At 39.1% G+C, this 15,179-nt stretch overlaps 1 protein-coding gene across 1 annotated transcript in view; it reads right to left on the bottom strand.

Moving 5' to 3' along the window:
* lamc3 (laminin, gamma 3) overlaps nucleotides 1-15,179 on the bottom strand; it is a 218,938-nt gene that overhangs the window by 87,582 nt on the left and 116,177 nt on the right. The gene's annotated exons all lie outside the window — the stretch shown is intronic.

The following is a 15,179-nucleotide window of genomic DNA, read 5'->3' as shown; positions in this document are numbered from 1 at the left end:
TTCAGTCTTCTGTTCATCTAACAGCAGCCCACAGATAGACTTGTAGAAAGGTTTACCAGATCTATCCAGGTTGCAAGGACAGCTGCTTTACACAGATGTATTCAGGTGAACCAAAATATGTTCAGTCTAATTTTGTCCTGAGGACAAACTATAAAACAATTATGTTTTATAGTTTTGGTACAACCAAGCCAGGTTGTACCACAACTATAAAACATCATTTTTTATTGATTCAGGCAAGCTCACACTCAATCAGCGACAACAACCTCAAATCAATATTTTTGTGTCAAACGTACCATTTTAATTTGTGTCCAAATTTATTTTGTGTAATTTTGTTCCATCAGACCATAAAAAATGTATCCACAAATATTTGTAAAATATTGGCCAGGCCTGGAGGTTTTCTTTGGATAAGAAAATCATTCTGTGGCTATCACGTGTTTTGTCAAAATCAGATGTGACAACAAAAAGTGCCTTGGCCAGAATAACTTGTCTTGGTTTCTCATAGCGTTTGCTCCTTACATTTTCATACAGTGATTGGCTAAAACCAGCCTTGTGGTAGGGGGGCACTAGGTGTCGCTTCGTCCAAGCAGCTCGGAAGGCTCTGCTGAATGTTACTCCTGTCTCTGAACATATTTGATGGGTTCAGACCCAGATGGATGATGTGCAGAACAGAGAGTGCTACACATTATCAATCTGGCTGGCCAGGTTAGGGGATTGGTGTCTCATGTAAAACACAAATAGAAACAGAAATACCTGAGTTTAAGTGGAAGCCTCCTTGACAAGTTTCAGTTTTGTCTTTTTGTCAAATTTGCATGGACACCAAGTTTTACCAATGTCCCTCTAGTTCCATGTATTCTTTAATTATTGATAACAGTCTTTGCTTTGCCATGTTATAAAAAATATTGAGCACTGTTTGCTGTCTGTAACCTTCTCCAGAATGCTACTTTTGCACAAAGAGACCTTTTTGATTCTTTGCAACTGGCAAAATGTGCTTTTAGCTAAAGAAGGTACATGAGGAAATTTCAAGGAAAGTAATTTCTTTCTTAGATGTTAGGTAACTTCCCTGGAAGACTGAACGTTGGAATTAAAGCACAACAATGTTCAAGGAAGTAAGGGACACTATTCAATCTGGCTATCACAGATTTCATTTTTTATTTCCCCCTCCCTAGATGTTGGCTATTTGATGAGTGGATATGCTCATATCATGAATGGACTTTATGGACGTTATAAATTAAAAAACACAAACGTCTATGTTGATTTAATTTATTTCTAATATTTTCCTACACATATAGAAAGACAAAAATAAAGCTCAGCTTTTACAGTCTTTCATCTATCCCTGTATTTTCCTTCACGTACGTTTCAGTGACAGGTTTACTGTGAGGACACATTAATGAGTAGAGCAGAGGACACGATTATTTACATTCATCATCCAACTTTATGCCTGGGATTTGGATGAGATGAGAACCAGGCGGTGATTTAATGACAAAGGCTTTTGTTCCATGGGTAATCAATAGTACTTTCTGTTCAATACCGTAAGCCATCGCTCATGTCCGACAGACTTCAGATGCAAAGGAAATAGATAATTATTGCTAATCAGACACAGAGGGAGTGGCATGATAAACACCTGCTGTCCAGCCATCGGCATGGAGGACACAGACAGCATTCTTGCTTTGAACAAACATGTCTCTGAGGGGTTAGAAATCAATGCCAGTTGAAAAGGCTAAACAAATTAAACTAGAAAATCTGTGGTGAAAGAAAAAAAGGCTTAGATGTTATATGCATTTCCAATGAGTCAGGAGTTCCTCTAAAAGGCTGAGTCACAAATAAACACCAGAACTAGTGGAGGAAAGAGGAATTCTAAAAGAAGCAACAGATCGATATACATTTCCAAGCTTTTCTTTTACCTCCATTTGTGCGAGTTTAACAAAGAAAAAAAAAATCTAAAAAAAACTACAACTAGACATTACATTGGCAAACCGTCCATTTTTGCTTTGGCAGTGTTTAAGTCAGATGAGTAGAAAAATGTAGGTTTCTTTAAAGAACAGCTCTTAAAAAAGTGGTAAAAGTCATAGTACATAAATCATATGCAACTGTTTATGCAGAGCATGTATGTGAAAATGCAGCCTGGGCTGCATTCGACCCTCTACCTTGGAACCTTTCCTGCATGTCTTCCCTCCTTTTATTTCCCCCCCTTTCCTAAATGAGCACAATGAATGAAAGCCACCAGCACTGAATCTTACAAAAAGACAACAAAAACAGCAGACACTAGGTTGACAATTGTAGAAAATGTGCTATACAAAAAAAACTGATCTGTACACCTAGAACCTCTCTTTATCCCTGTTATGTTTTATATTCATAAACTGTTAAAATAATGACATTACAAATGAAAAACCTGAGTCTTTTTTTAAATATGTAAACACATTAAAACAAAAACCAGCAAAGACGACTTTAGATCATTCTGTTTGCCATTTTCTGTTGAAACTGAGGACCATTCATACCTTTGCAAAGTGAGAGGGAAGAGAAAGTAACCAAGAAAAGAAAAAAAAAAGTAATAACTGGAGAAAACAAGTGTCTGTATCGGCACAGCTATTATTACCAGGTAGAGACAATTCATGAGGAAGCGCAGACTCAAAACTGATGCGGAGATTGCAGATTTTCTGTTGGACAGGTAAGTTAATTCAATATAAATAGTGAAGTTTATTTTTGCCACTAAGTTAGAAACAGGGCAGTGTGGTCCAGCAGCTACCCTTTCCTCCCGGCAGAGAAAGCTCATTTGTTCTCGTTTGTTTCTGAAAAAAGTCACTAGAGGGGTCTGAAATCTCACTAAATCTAGCAACAAAGTCACTAAGTTGGCAATAGTGTCTCTGGCGCACTCTCTCGCCACAACTTGCTCCTCGTCCTCTCAGCAATACTGCCGTGCTGTGGGCAGCGTTGCAAGTGCTGGCACCAACCAAATGCAGTATAGTACCATTTTAAATGCCACAGTACCCCGGTACCAAATTAGCACCGGTATACCGAACTACCCTAGCTGACATTGTCAATTGCATGATACACCGTAGTAGTTATTACTCGGTTAACAGCGAGGTTGTTTGTACTTCATTTAGCGCATCACTAGATGGCATGCCAGTGTAAAAATTCTTACACACTGGGGTTTTAAAAGAGAAGATGTTAGAGGCTGTAAAAGACTTGAGACTAGGGTGAAGGTTCAACTTCCAACAGGACAGTCACCCTAAATGGAGTCATCATGCAACAAAGTGGTTTAGATCAAAGTATATTTATGGCTTAGAATGGTCAACTCAAAGTACAGGCCTAATTAAATGGGACTCTGTAGGTATATCTTTGTTCGGATTTGGTTTCTTACTAAAAGGCTTTGGGTACTATAAGTGGATGGACTGCAATACAGAATGTTAAGTGGTGATGGTTTTTAAACAAAACATGTTAACACCACTGTGCTCTTTGAACAGCTGTGATGCATGTTGTTAGTTTTGGGAGAGTATACTGTATGTGTCCATGAACACTTGCATTTTATATAATATTTAGAGATGCTAACAATTGATATAAAGGAGGACATTAATTTGCTTGAAAGAATCATAATACAACTAAATTACTTTCTTTTTGCACAAATCATAACATCAAGGAAGATTCATTTAATGTTTTGGACTGAAACCTTTTATCTGACTGTTCAATTCAAACTAGATCTTTTATTTTTTTTTTATTTTCAATGTTAAAGTGAAGTTGCCATTAGAGCAATCCTGTCTTGCAGTACATAATATGTTACTATTTCCTTTTTTTTTTTAAATAAAAAAGTCAAGCTTGTGGCGTTATTACCTTTTGCTCTGAACTCATTTCCAACAGTGATGCCAATACAGGCATGTAACAAATTGCGATTCCAGGTAGCGCGATACCCCTAACTTCCATGTATTTTTATCTATATATTTGACTCTCATTTCTGAAACTCTGTATAACTGCCACATTTTGAAATATGCTCTCTCCAATGAGTCACTCAGACAAATACCACTCAAGTGACACTCTAAAGTGCAGCCTTTGCCAGCACAAGATTACTGTTGCTTTAGAGAACAGCCCCGGTAGAGCCACTGATTTTGAGGAACAGACAAGAGGTAATTACCCACATTTGGGGAGCAATACACAGTAATACTGAGTAATGGGAGAATTCCATGTCCACAGAAAATAAAAGTCAACGGTTATTACATCTAAAGTGATTTATCGGGAATATATATGGCACATACCTTGCATAACTGTGGGTAATGAGCCCAGTAATATAGCTATGCGATTAAGCTGGAATTTGTACCTAACGCTCCCTTATGGTTTCAGACGCTTGTGTTCAGATGGAGCTTGTTGGCTGCTGTAGAACACGGTGCCGTTGGATTAAAATTAGGTTGTTTTTATATTAGGAAGGACAGAACTACCAGAGCAAAATTACAGCATAACACTTATAGACCAGCAAAAAACCATCACCACTTTCAGTCATGAATCATGCTAAAAAAAAATACAGCGGTATCAGCCAGTGGATTATTCATTTCAGAGTGTGATCTGCTGTCTTTGTATGGCCATTGAATTCATATTGATTACTTTAAATAAGTAAATAATGAGAATGTTTAGTTCGAATTCCAGTTTATTGCCTTTATCTAATCTACAAAGAACTAGCAGCATATCCATGACCATGAGACTGCTCTTCATATATTCCTAATGGGGAACGATTTCATGACAAACATTTTACAAGATCAGCTCAGATAACTGATAAAGCATTAGCAAACATGCTTAAATCAGAGGCAACCGGACTTTCGCTCAGTTCTTCCTGAAAATGTTTCAAAGTCTATGTAGGGGTCAATGCTGGTCGCTTGCAATTGAGCAACCTGCAGTTGGTGCACTGCTGTTTTTAAAAGAACATGGAGGCCTATCCTCCTAGGCATATTCTAGATTAGATGCAAATCAATGACCCGCCTGTCACTGTCCTGCGTCGGTGGAAGCTATTGCTTGTTGTGAGTGGAGTACTTGGTCACCTGAATCATGATGAGATGCTGATGTAGTCTCTTTGTAATGTTTTGGAGGACCGAGCTGTAAACGCTGAGAAGTTGGAAGCGCAATCCTTCCCCTCCGTTTACTGATGGCTTTTCTCTTTTGGTCAAAATGGCTTCTTTCAGCCCTCTTTCAAAGAAGCCATTTTGGTCAAAAGAAAAAAGCCTTTCCCAGAAATTGCCATCAAACCTTGCCAATAAATTGCAAAGAGTCTTTTAAATTGTTGGGAAATGTTGGTTCACTCTTCTGTGCTGAACAATTTTAAGTTAGCCACACTGGTAAGAAAAAGCAAGCAGGTTTATTTGTACAGCACATCTGAGACAAATCAAAAACATCTAAAAAGATATATATAAAAAAGTATATTGCAGTGGCATATTAAAGCAAAGGAAAACTGGGAAAAAGAAATTAATAATGTTTCAATTAAAACAAATGGGCTTTTAACATTGATCCAAAACAACTCAGGGTTTAAGCACTTTTGACTTTTCCACCGAGTTTGCTCTAGATTGGTGGAGCATAACTAAATGTTCTTTCTTTATGTTTGGTTCTGATTTTGGGGATCCACAGAAGAATCAATACATAAGACTTGTGTGGTATTGAAGGTTGATACAAAAGTTAGGAGCCATTTTATTTAGCAGAATTTCTGAGTTTATCCAAAATGGATGCTCGTCTGCATCGACAGATTGAACACATTATTGCTGAGATATTCCTACCAGTCTGTTAGACATGTAGTGAAATTGTTGCATTTAAAAACAGCGTTGCAGCTTAATTATAGGGCTGATAAATTAACGATCTGAGATATAGATTTCCTTACATAGAGCTTGTTCAATTACCAGCCATCGACTATGATAGATTTTTTTCCAAATCCATTATAAGATATATTGTATATGTGCCAGGTAACACTTATAAAAGTTTGGAAGTCTTTTCTTAAAGTTTTAAACATATACATAGAGGATTAGATTTCCATCACAAATTTGGATAGAATCTAATAGAATCTAAGTTTTTGAACCAGGTCTGGGTTGGTTTAACTGGGATCATGTAAGATATAGTTTGTTTTAGGGAGGATAACATTTTTAATTGCAGAAACTCTTCTCATGAGGGAAAGACAGAGAGTTCTCAACCATTGAGGTCATCTTTTATTAATTTGAGTAATGGTCTATAATTTACTTGTGTCAGCTCATTCAACCTATTAGAAATATTGATGTCCAGATACCTGATCCTTGAATTTCTTCCAATAGATTGTAGTCTAAAATTGCTGTTTATTAGGATGATTTTATTTTTATTTTCCATAAAGAGTGACAAATTATCAGCAGATAAACAAAATTTGGATACTATTAACTGCTTGAAATCCCTGCTTTGACAAATTGCACCCACTATTTGGTAATTACTGTATAGCGATCAATGAAGGGGAGAGTGGAAAAACCCTGTCCGGTGCTTCTTTCAAGATTGAATCTTTGAGAAACCCAGACCTTTTTTCATGCAAGTGTTAGACGAGCTATATATTGATCTGATCCATGACAAAAAAGTATGTCCAAATATCAGTTTTTTATAGGGTAGCAAATATAAATGTCTAATGTTATCAAAACACTTCTCATATAATGAAACAATCACATCTGATTTATTCTGGATGCTGTAATAATGTGTTAGATATTTTTATTCAATATAATACAAGAGGACTAATCAATCTAGTTTTGTCCCACAGCTGGGAAGTTCAGATGTAAGTGAAAAGCAAATTCACTCAAAAGTTTAAAAAATACACTAAAAAAAATTAAAACAAAAGAGAGGCTGTACATTAAAGCTATAGTTGGTAATCCTGTTTAGAAATACATTTTATCATACTGGGTAAAATGGTCCTTCCATTCTGAAAGTAGTCCATACATTATGTATTCAGAAAATGGAGGTTTAAAAAATGTATCTCTGTGGGAGCTGCAGGCCTGTAGAAACTCTGCTCTGCTCTTTGCACTGGAGGGCAGGGATTTGTCCGAGTTTTGTTCCTGCTCTCACCCCCTTCTGTCCCTCAAGTTCCAGGGGTGTCGCCTTATCTATTGGTTGTCCCACATGACAATCATTCTGATGTGCTCATGTAACGACGTGCGTGAACCGCTGTTGCCAGATTAGGTGGTTTTCATTTTTAATTTGCGGGCATAATTTGCTTTGGGCATAATTTGGGCGGATTTGGAGTCAATTTCTTCATTAGTCATTGGTTCATAGCAGTTATTGGGGCAATTTGGCTCAACCATGTACTGACCATGTGACACATGCGTTTCCCTGACCACACACGCCGCATGGCATTCCTCACACAAAAAAATATCAAAGCCCATCTGGGCAGCAGATGATCGGTTCACAGAACTATCCATTCAGAGTCTTTTGCGGACCAGCTTTAGCCTCCTTCACAGCTTGTGGCAAACAATAATTCCTGATGCAGTTTGTGTTAACAGAGCAGCAGGAAGAGCAATCAGAGTTATAAATAATTTTGGTCTTTATTTAGTGATTATTTGTACATATGGGCTCTGTTTCCCTTGATCCATTCATGCGCTCCATCTTGAAACGAAAGGTTTTTACAAGAATAAAGCAGACAGCTGGAATGGGCTCAAAGGTGGAGTTTTTGTTGCAGCAAACAGAATTTCTGGAGATGAGCGACAATCAGAGCAAATTGTATTTTCATCAGAAATCTGGAAATGACCACAGAGCCGTGTACTTGTCTAGAAGATGCAACATTGAGTGTAAAACGTGTGAATGGAGTTTAAACAGATGTGATTCTCCTCGTATTAGGCAGTCTTGGTGTGTTGAAACAACCACAGGAGGACAGTTGTGTGTGTTTTTGCTGTTGTAAGCTACTAACTGAACAATAAAGTGTCGACACTCCTCTTTCACTTTTTAACAAAAGTAAGACATCTCTACTTCCATGTCCAGTCAGTTAAAAATGAGATGGAGTCGACTAGATCCGCTACTCCTGCGTCAACTTTGCCATTACAGTGAAACTGAGCACCCCTCCCCACATGCGCTCTGAACGGTTACCATAATCTCACGCTTAACTTTCCATAAAGTATTTAACTGGATTGCAACTTTCGAAAATGCATAGTAGCTATTGATGTGCGTTCAGGCCCGCCCATTCTTTGATTGGGCAGATTTTTGTGTTTTCTGGCAGTTTTTTAACATCTTTTTGGTCTGGAAAACATTGACCCTATCTGGCAACACTATCCTTGTTAGTTTCAGCTTGCTGGCTACGCATGCACACTTCTAGTGTTTTTGTATCGAATTAGCTTAGCCATTAGGTTAGCTTCGGTGTTCATTGTGGCTCCACTGCTCTCACCGTAGACTTTGAACATGACAGAGATTCGCAAAAAGCGAACCGCGTTGATGTAAATGAGAAGAAGAGAAAGGCCTCAGTAGAAAGAAATAAGACCAGAGTGGATTTGGGAGATTTTTTTTCGCATGAACCCCCTGAATAGCAGGTAAGACGGTCTTGCGCATGCGCAGTTATTCAAAAAGGGACTTGGGGAAACTTCTTGGTCACCGACCCTAGCTTTAAGGTTGAATTTATACCATGAGAAATACACTGCAGTCATGAAAATAGCATACTTAGAATTAAAAAAATGTGCAACGGTGTAGGGCGATTTAAAAATAGAATGTACAGAATGTGCATGCATATAAGTTCCAAAGAAAAACAGAGGAACAGGAGAGTATTTACAAGAAAACGGTGTGGGGAAAAAGCAGGAATTTAAGCACTCACTGAGTTTACTGGGAGCAATGATGGTTATAAAGTCTAACAGCTTCTGGGAAGAAGGACCAATAATAAAGCTCCTGTCTGCACCTGGGATCCAGCAGTCTGTCACTTAAGGAACTCTCCAATTCTGTAAAAGCTTCATGAATGCAGGAGAAGACATTGTGCAGCAGTGATGTTATTTTGATTAAGTCTTCATGTCTCCCGCAACCTTCATTGAGTTGCGGGGTCGTCCTAGGATGCCGCTGAGCTTCCGGACAAGCTTATCTACTGTTTCCTCTCAGTGGTAGACAAGCTGCTGCTCCAGCATACTACACATAGAAGATGGTTGATGCCACCACAGTCATAAAATGTCTTCAGTAATTTTCCCGCTCTCTGAAAGATCTCAGTCACTTCGGCAGGTAGTCTGCTCTGACCCTTACTGTAAAAAGCATCAGTGTTGTGACTCCAGTCCAATGTATTGTTCAGGTGAACACCGGTACGTATGGAAGCCCACTACCTCTGTGTCTGTTCCCAGGATATTCACCGGTGTTGGTGTGCTGGGTCTGTGCCTGCGGGAATTCATCAACGGCTCCCTGGTTGATCAGGAGATGGTTCCAATGGCACCGGTCCAAAAAACGTCTACCGCCTAATCTCTCTACTCTGAGCCGTCCTCATCTGTGGTCAGATAGACTACTGCAGAGTCATCTTCTGAAGGTGGCAACCTGGGGAGTTGATGGAGAAGTCTGAAGTGTAGCAGGTGAACAGGAACGGTGCCAGCACAGTTCCCTGCAGGGCCCATGTACTGCAGACCGGCGTGTGAGAGACACAGTCATGTGTCCCTACATTCTGTGGATGTCCAATGCTAGTCCAGTATCCATTGGGACAGATGGTGGTCCACCCCTGACAGCTCCAGCTTATACCTCATAACTCCTGGCTGGATGGTATTAAAAGCACTGGAAAAATCAAATAACATGATCCTCACAGTTCTCTCAAGCCTCTCCAGGTGGATCAGAGCTGGATAAAGGGGGTTGATGATGGCGTCACCCCTATGTCAGACTGGGCGAACTGCAGCCGATCCAACGAAGACCTGACCAGAGGGCGAAGATTGAATTCTGCAGGGAAGCCATCGGGTCCTGGGGTTTGCTATTAGGCATACTTATAACTGCTCCATGGAGTTCTGATAGTTGTATCATTGAACAATTTCTTATAAATAATTCCTGAGTTTGTCAGAAAAAAAAAAAAACAGACTAAATCAGACAGCAAAGGCTGTCTGATTTTCAAATAGCTTTCTGATGTCTTTAGAACGATTAGAAGGCTGCTGACTGTGCCAATGCCAACAGTCTGCCAGGAGCACGTGAGGCTGCACTCATAACAAGTGATAGATGCCTGCATAACTTTTGCTGAATAGTCGAGAAGCTGCCAATTAATCAAAGGATTTAGGCTTCTTTTCACCTTGATTAAATCAGCTCTGTCTGATCATTGCTGCCTTACAAAAAGAAACAAAAAAAAATAATGAAACAATTACCACTGAGACTCTATCACTGGATGCCATGGCTGCAGTTTGAGGATGAACAAACTGTTAACCTTTTGAATATTGGGCTGAACATCCTGTAGGTGTACTTTACAACACAGAAAACCAAATTATGAAGGGAAGTGTTTCTTTCAAACTATCAGACTATCAAGATTTGTCATATGCATACGAAACAGTTAAGTGTATCTCAAAGTGCTCTACAAAAAGCAAAAAACAAGGGGTTTTCCTGCTTAACCAAGTAAATAAAGCACAGATAATAATTAGAGAGGTTAATTATAGTTATTGTGGGGATGAAATTATCCAGTAAACAGATTTGTTAGTTTATCAACAAAACTGGGAGCAGCTTCCTCATATAGATCTTAGCTATATCATAATATGTCATCCAACACAGAGTAAAGACAATAAAACAGTAAAACCCTAAACTATATAGTTAAACCATAAAACAAGTAAACTACAGCAGAAAAAAAACAGGTAGTACACATGAAATACATTTAAAATAAAATCTATCTGCATTAACTCTAAATCAATGAGGAAAAATAATGGCAACTTTAGATCTAGATATAAGTGCAAAGAAATCATGCTGATAACATAATAGAGCCAATTAAAATTACTTATAAAAAGGAATAAATAAGCTGATGTGCCTCTGAAAGTCAAACTCTCGTTAAAATCAAAAGACTTTTTGAAGGACACCTGAGGTGTCTGGAGAGCGTGCGGGATAAATAAGCTGGTCTGAGACGTTAACAGTTTTGAAATATCATACCACTAATTTAACAAAATATTCAGTCACCAATCCAGAGACTGTAACTCTACCTCTGGTATTTATTTGCTTTATTGCTGCTGATTTTTATTAACAAACTGGGGTTGATGTGGTCATGTCAGTTGCTTTAGCTAAAATGCAGTCTACAACATATTTGCTACTCTTTCATATTAAACACCTGTGTGCAAGAAACACTGATAGCACCTTATTTCAACACAGAAACATTTTTCAGTTGGGTAAATGGAGGGAAGAATATTACCACAAATATCTCATGTAGTGAATCTACTATAATATTAATCTTTCAGGTATAAGAAAAAACCACAGCACAAAATTCATATTATCAATTAATCAATGAAGTAGCTATACAAAAGTAAAGAGGTCCAACAACCCGACCAGTGATCACCCAGTGGGAAACTGGATAACTGGAAATTTTTGTGAACAGCGTACCGGAAGCACTGACAACTACATTATACCATTTTTAAAGTGTTGATGAGTGGGAAAGACTCAAACGTAGCTCATTACAGCTCACTAATGTAGGGGGAAAAAATGCTATTTCAAAACTAAATTGTAATTTTCACAACATGCTGAGACGTCTGTGGTTCCTTCAGGCTGCTAGAGTGAGAAGATCAGTTTCAGTTGAGCAAAGCTTTAGAAAAAAAACACACACATATCAGTCAGAAAATAATTATTTCTAAATGGGGGGGGGGGGGGGGGGGGGGCTGGTTCGTTTGCAAATATTTTACCACAATGAAGTTCTAATTCAAATCTAAGAAATCTTTGTTACTTTCATGAAAAAAATATACAGAACAATGTCTTTTCTCTCAATTTCTACATTTCCCTCCACCACAACTCTATTTGATGTTTTGTATTTATAGAAGGCGATGCCACTAGACACACTTTTACGCATGCAGGGTTGCAGGTAACATTTTTCAGCAGCTGTGGTTCAGTATGAGGAACAGGAGACCAACAGATGCTCCAAAGGGTATTTTTTTTCTCTCTCTCTCATGAGCTTAGCATAGCGGTAACCACATTCTGCTCCCTTTCTCTCTGCTACAGGGAAAGTTCATTAAAATTCTGTCCTCCTTTGCCTCTTCTTCACATTTGTCATGTTTTCTTTGAGCCTTGCTCCCGCTTCAGGCTTAGCGGGTCGGCTTGTTCCGCCGATAGAGAGAAAGATCAACGTTACTGGCTTTTCAGCAGATGGCTTCGGGGTCTTGAGATGCACAGTGCCCCCGTCGCCATGAAACGCTGCCCAGTCAACACAGCCGCCGTCACTGTCCAGCGGCTATTCAAGTGGTGACCACAGGCATTGGAGGCGAGTCAAAGCCACTGTTTTGGAATAGACTTTTTTGTTTGTCGGTGACACTTCCTGGCAGCTACACATAAAGTTGCCAAAGGGACTGGAAACCGTTGTTCACCAAGTGTCAAGCAGACATCCAGGATAAGACGCGGGGAAAGAAAGTGCCAAGACTTAAGAGTGTCTGTAAGTGCAGAAACACAAACAGACTTATGACTGCCTACCTGTATTTATTTATGACTTGATGGATTTAAACTGAAGCAAAAAAAAAAAAAAAAAAAAAAAAAAAAAAAAAAAAAAAACCTGAGGGAAGGCAATTTAAGATGTTTACAAAAATGAAACATCTTCATGCAGGGAAAAAGAAGGAGCAATTTTGACACCCCAGCTGGTGTAAGCACCACGTTGGCTTAACTATCAAGAGGAATTTAGGGGGAAAAAAAAGATGAGTGCAATTCTGCTTTCCAATTTCCTTCACACTGTCTGAAACACTCCCAATTCAGGCCGACCCCAGTTGTCAAGAACCGTCGAGAAAAACATCTGCGGAGTACTGTCCACCTCTCTGCAAAGGCTTTTATTTTTGGAACCTGCCAAGCTACGCATACTCTAAACTGTGAATCATTTTTCACTGGGAATTCAATAAAACTACAAATTATTAAATATAAGAAAGCCCAAGGCTAACTAAAGTAAAAAAATAAACACACACACACACACATTCAATGATAGAATGGCATTCAGTGCGATGCAAGACGTTGTGTTGTCACTCAGAATTATCTCCAAGGCTTGTGAAGAAGCGCAGTGGGGGGATTTTAGTGCAAAACTGCAAATTAAAAATAAAAACAGCCGGAGTTGAGAGAGGAAACTAGAGCCGTTTCCAAAGCGGCTGCCACTCTGGTCTAATCTTTAAAGTGACTCTACACATGCACAACTATGAAAAAGGCAAGAGAAAATTAGATCATTATTAGGAATGCCACTGTAACAGCAGCGCGTATACAATATGTGGAGAAAAACCATAAACAAGCGCTGCACAAAGTAGATAAGCAGGCTGTCACAAAGCCGTTCTTAGCCGGTTGGGATACTAATCTGTGCAACGTGGCCTTCAGAGACACTACAAAAGTCTGAGAATATGACGGCAGCCACAAAAAAAAACATCATTAACTGTACATTTCCGTCTTTCTTAAGGCTTTACAATGTGTCAAAGCATATAATTATTCGTTCCCGAGCTATATGCGCAGATTCACAAATTAAAAGTGGCATGCCAGTTACTTAGTAAAGCGTTTCTAATAATGTCTAATATGAAAATAAGCCAGACCACCATGCTTTGTCGCAGCATCATTCATCACAGCTGAGCGCTTCTCATCCGTCTAAAAACAGACGCCACCGGATGAAGTTGTTGTCTGTGATCACGCTTTCTGGGCATTAAAAAAAACCCAAGACTACAGGGTTAATGGGATTGCTCCTGTTTTGCTTCTGGCCGAGGTTTGCATGATGGCCGGAGGGGCTCTAAGATGATGGCCAAAACCGGCTTAGCGGAGACAAGAGGAAGTCAAGCCAATTTTCACTTTGTTGGTTCTCCAGCTTTGCCAAGACATCCAATTCCATCAGGCTTTTGCTGCTGGGGCAGCTGATAGAAAGGGGCTCAAAGTCTAGTAGCTTGGACAGATTACTCTCTTATCTTCTAATGGTCCTGAGAGGGGATTTTGGGAAGTAATGATATCAGAATAACCATCATATGAACTGCTGCCAAAATGCAGGGATACAAGGAGGAACAACGAGGGTAAGCAAAATACACTGCGAGGAATCTCAAATGCTTTAAATCTAACAGCTGGAGGGTTTATTAAATATATATCATAGCCTTCAGTAATATTATTCACATTTATATCGACTAAAACCAGTCCTGGGGAAACAGCTTTACAAACGTATTTAGTGTAACATAAATAAAACTACGAAAAGTGTGTAATTGTTTAAAGACGTCAATGCAAAGCTTGTAACGGCGTGTAGATTAAAGTAACAACATTCGGGCAACAAAGTTGCAATAACTGATCCAAATTCTCCTGAGCACTGCAACGAATATGTTGTTGTAGATCAATAACAGGATATTCTGCCTGACACAGACTGAAATTAATATATATATATATATATATATATATATATATATATATATATATATATATATATATATATATATATATATATATATATATATATCCATCCATCCATTTTCTAACACGTCTATCCCTTGTGAGGTTGTGAGGGGTGCTGGTGCCTATCTCCAGCTGTCAATAGCCGAGAGGCGGGGTTCACCCTGGACAGGTCGGCAGTCTATCGCAAGGCGAAAATTCAAACCATCTCTTTAAAAAATATGCCTTTTAAAAGCCTATAACCTGCAGTTTTAAAGGAAATTATCACGGCAGAAGAAACTTAGTTTCCACATGTGATGTTGAACTATTTCTAGGCCGCTGCATTTACTTTCATATCAGGGAAAAGTGTAAGAATCCCTGATTAGCCAGCTGACTGACAGTTGCAGCAACTGGTGGACTGTCAGCTCTGTGTTACTCTGTTGACGGCACAATGTAGATTTGGATGTGATTTTTTTTTTCTGGGATTCAAACTGCATTTAAAAAATGTGTGCGTGCAAAGTGAAAATGAAGCTGAGGCGCAAGTTCAATCGAAGAAACTCATCGCCTGCCTCCATTCAATCAGAGTCGGATACGCCTCTGATGTGAGCCAATCAGCTACGAACCGCACCTCCATGAAGCCCAATCAGCATCCCGCGCTCATCTTAAAAGCAACTTCAAATCCACCAGCAAGCAAACAGCATCGCATCATGTCGGATTTCGAATCAGATGTCCGATTCAAC

This window comes from Fundulus heteroclitus, chromosome 8 (assembly GCF_011125445.2).
Source record: "Fundulus heteroclitus isolate FHET01 chromosome 8, MU-UCD_Fhet_4.1, whole genome shotgun sequence".
NCBI classification, from domain to species: Eukaryota; Metazoa; Chordata; class Actinopteri; order Cyprinodontiformes; family Fundulidae; genus Fundulus; species Fundulus heteroclitus.
Note: the sequence above shows the minus strand (reverse complement) of the source record. Positions and strands in the feature narration are given on the sequence as shown.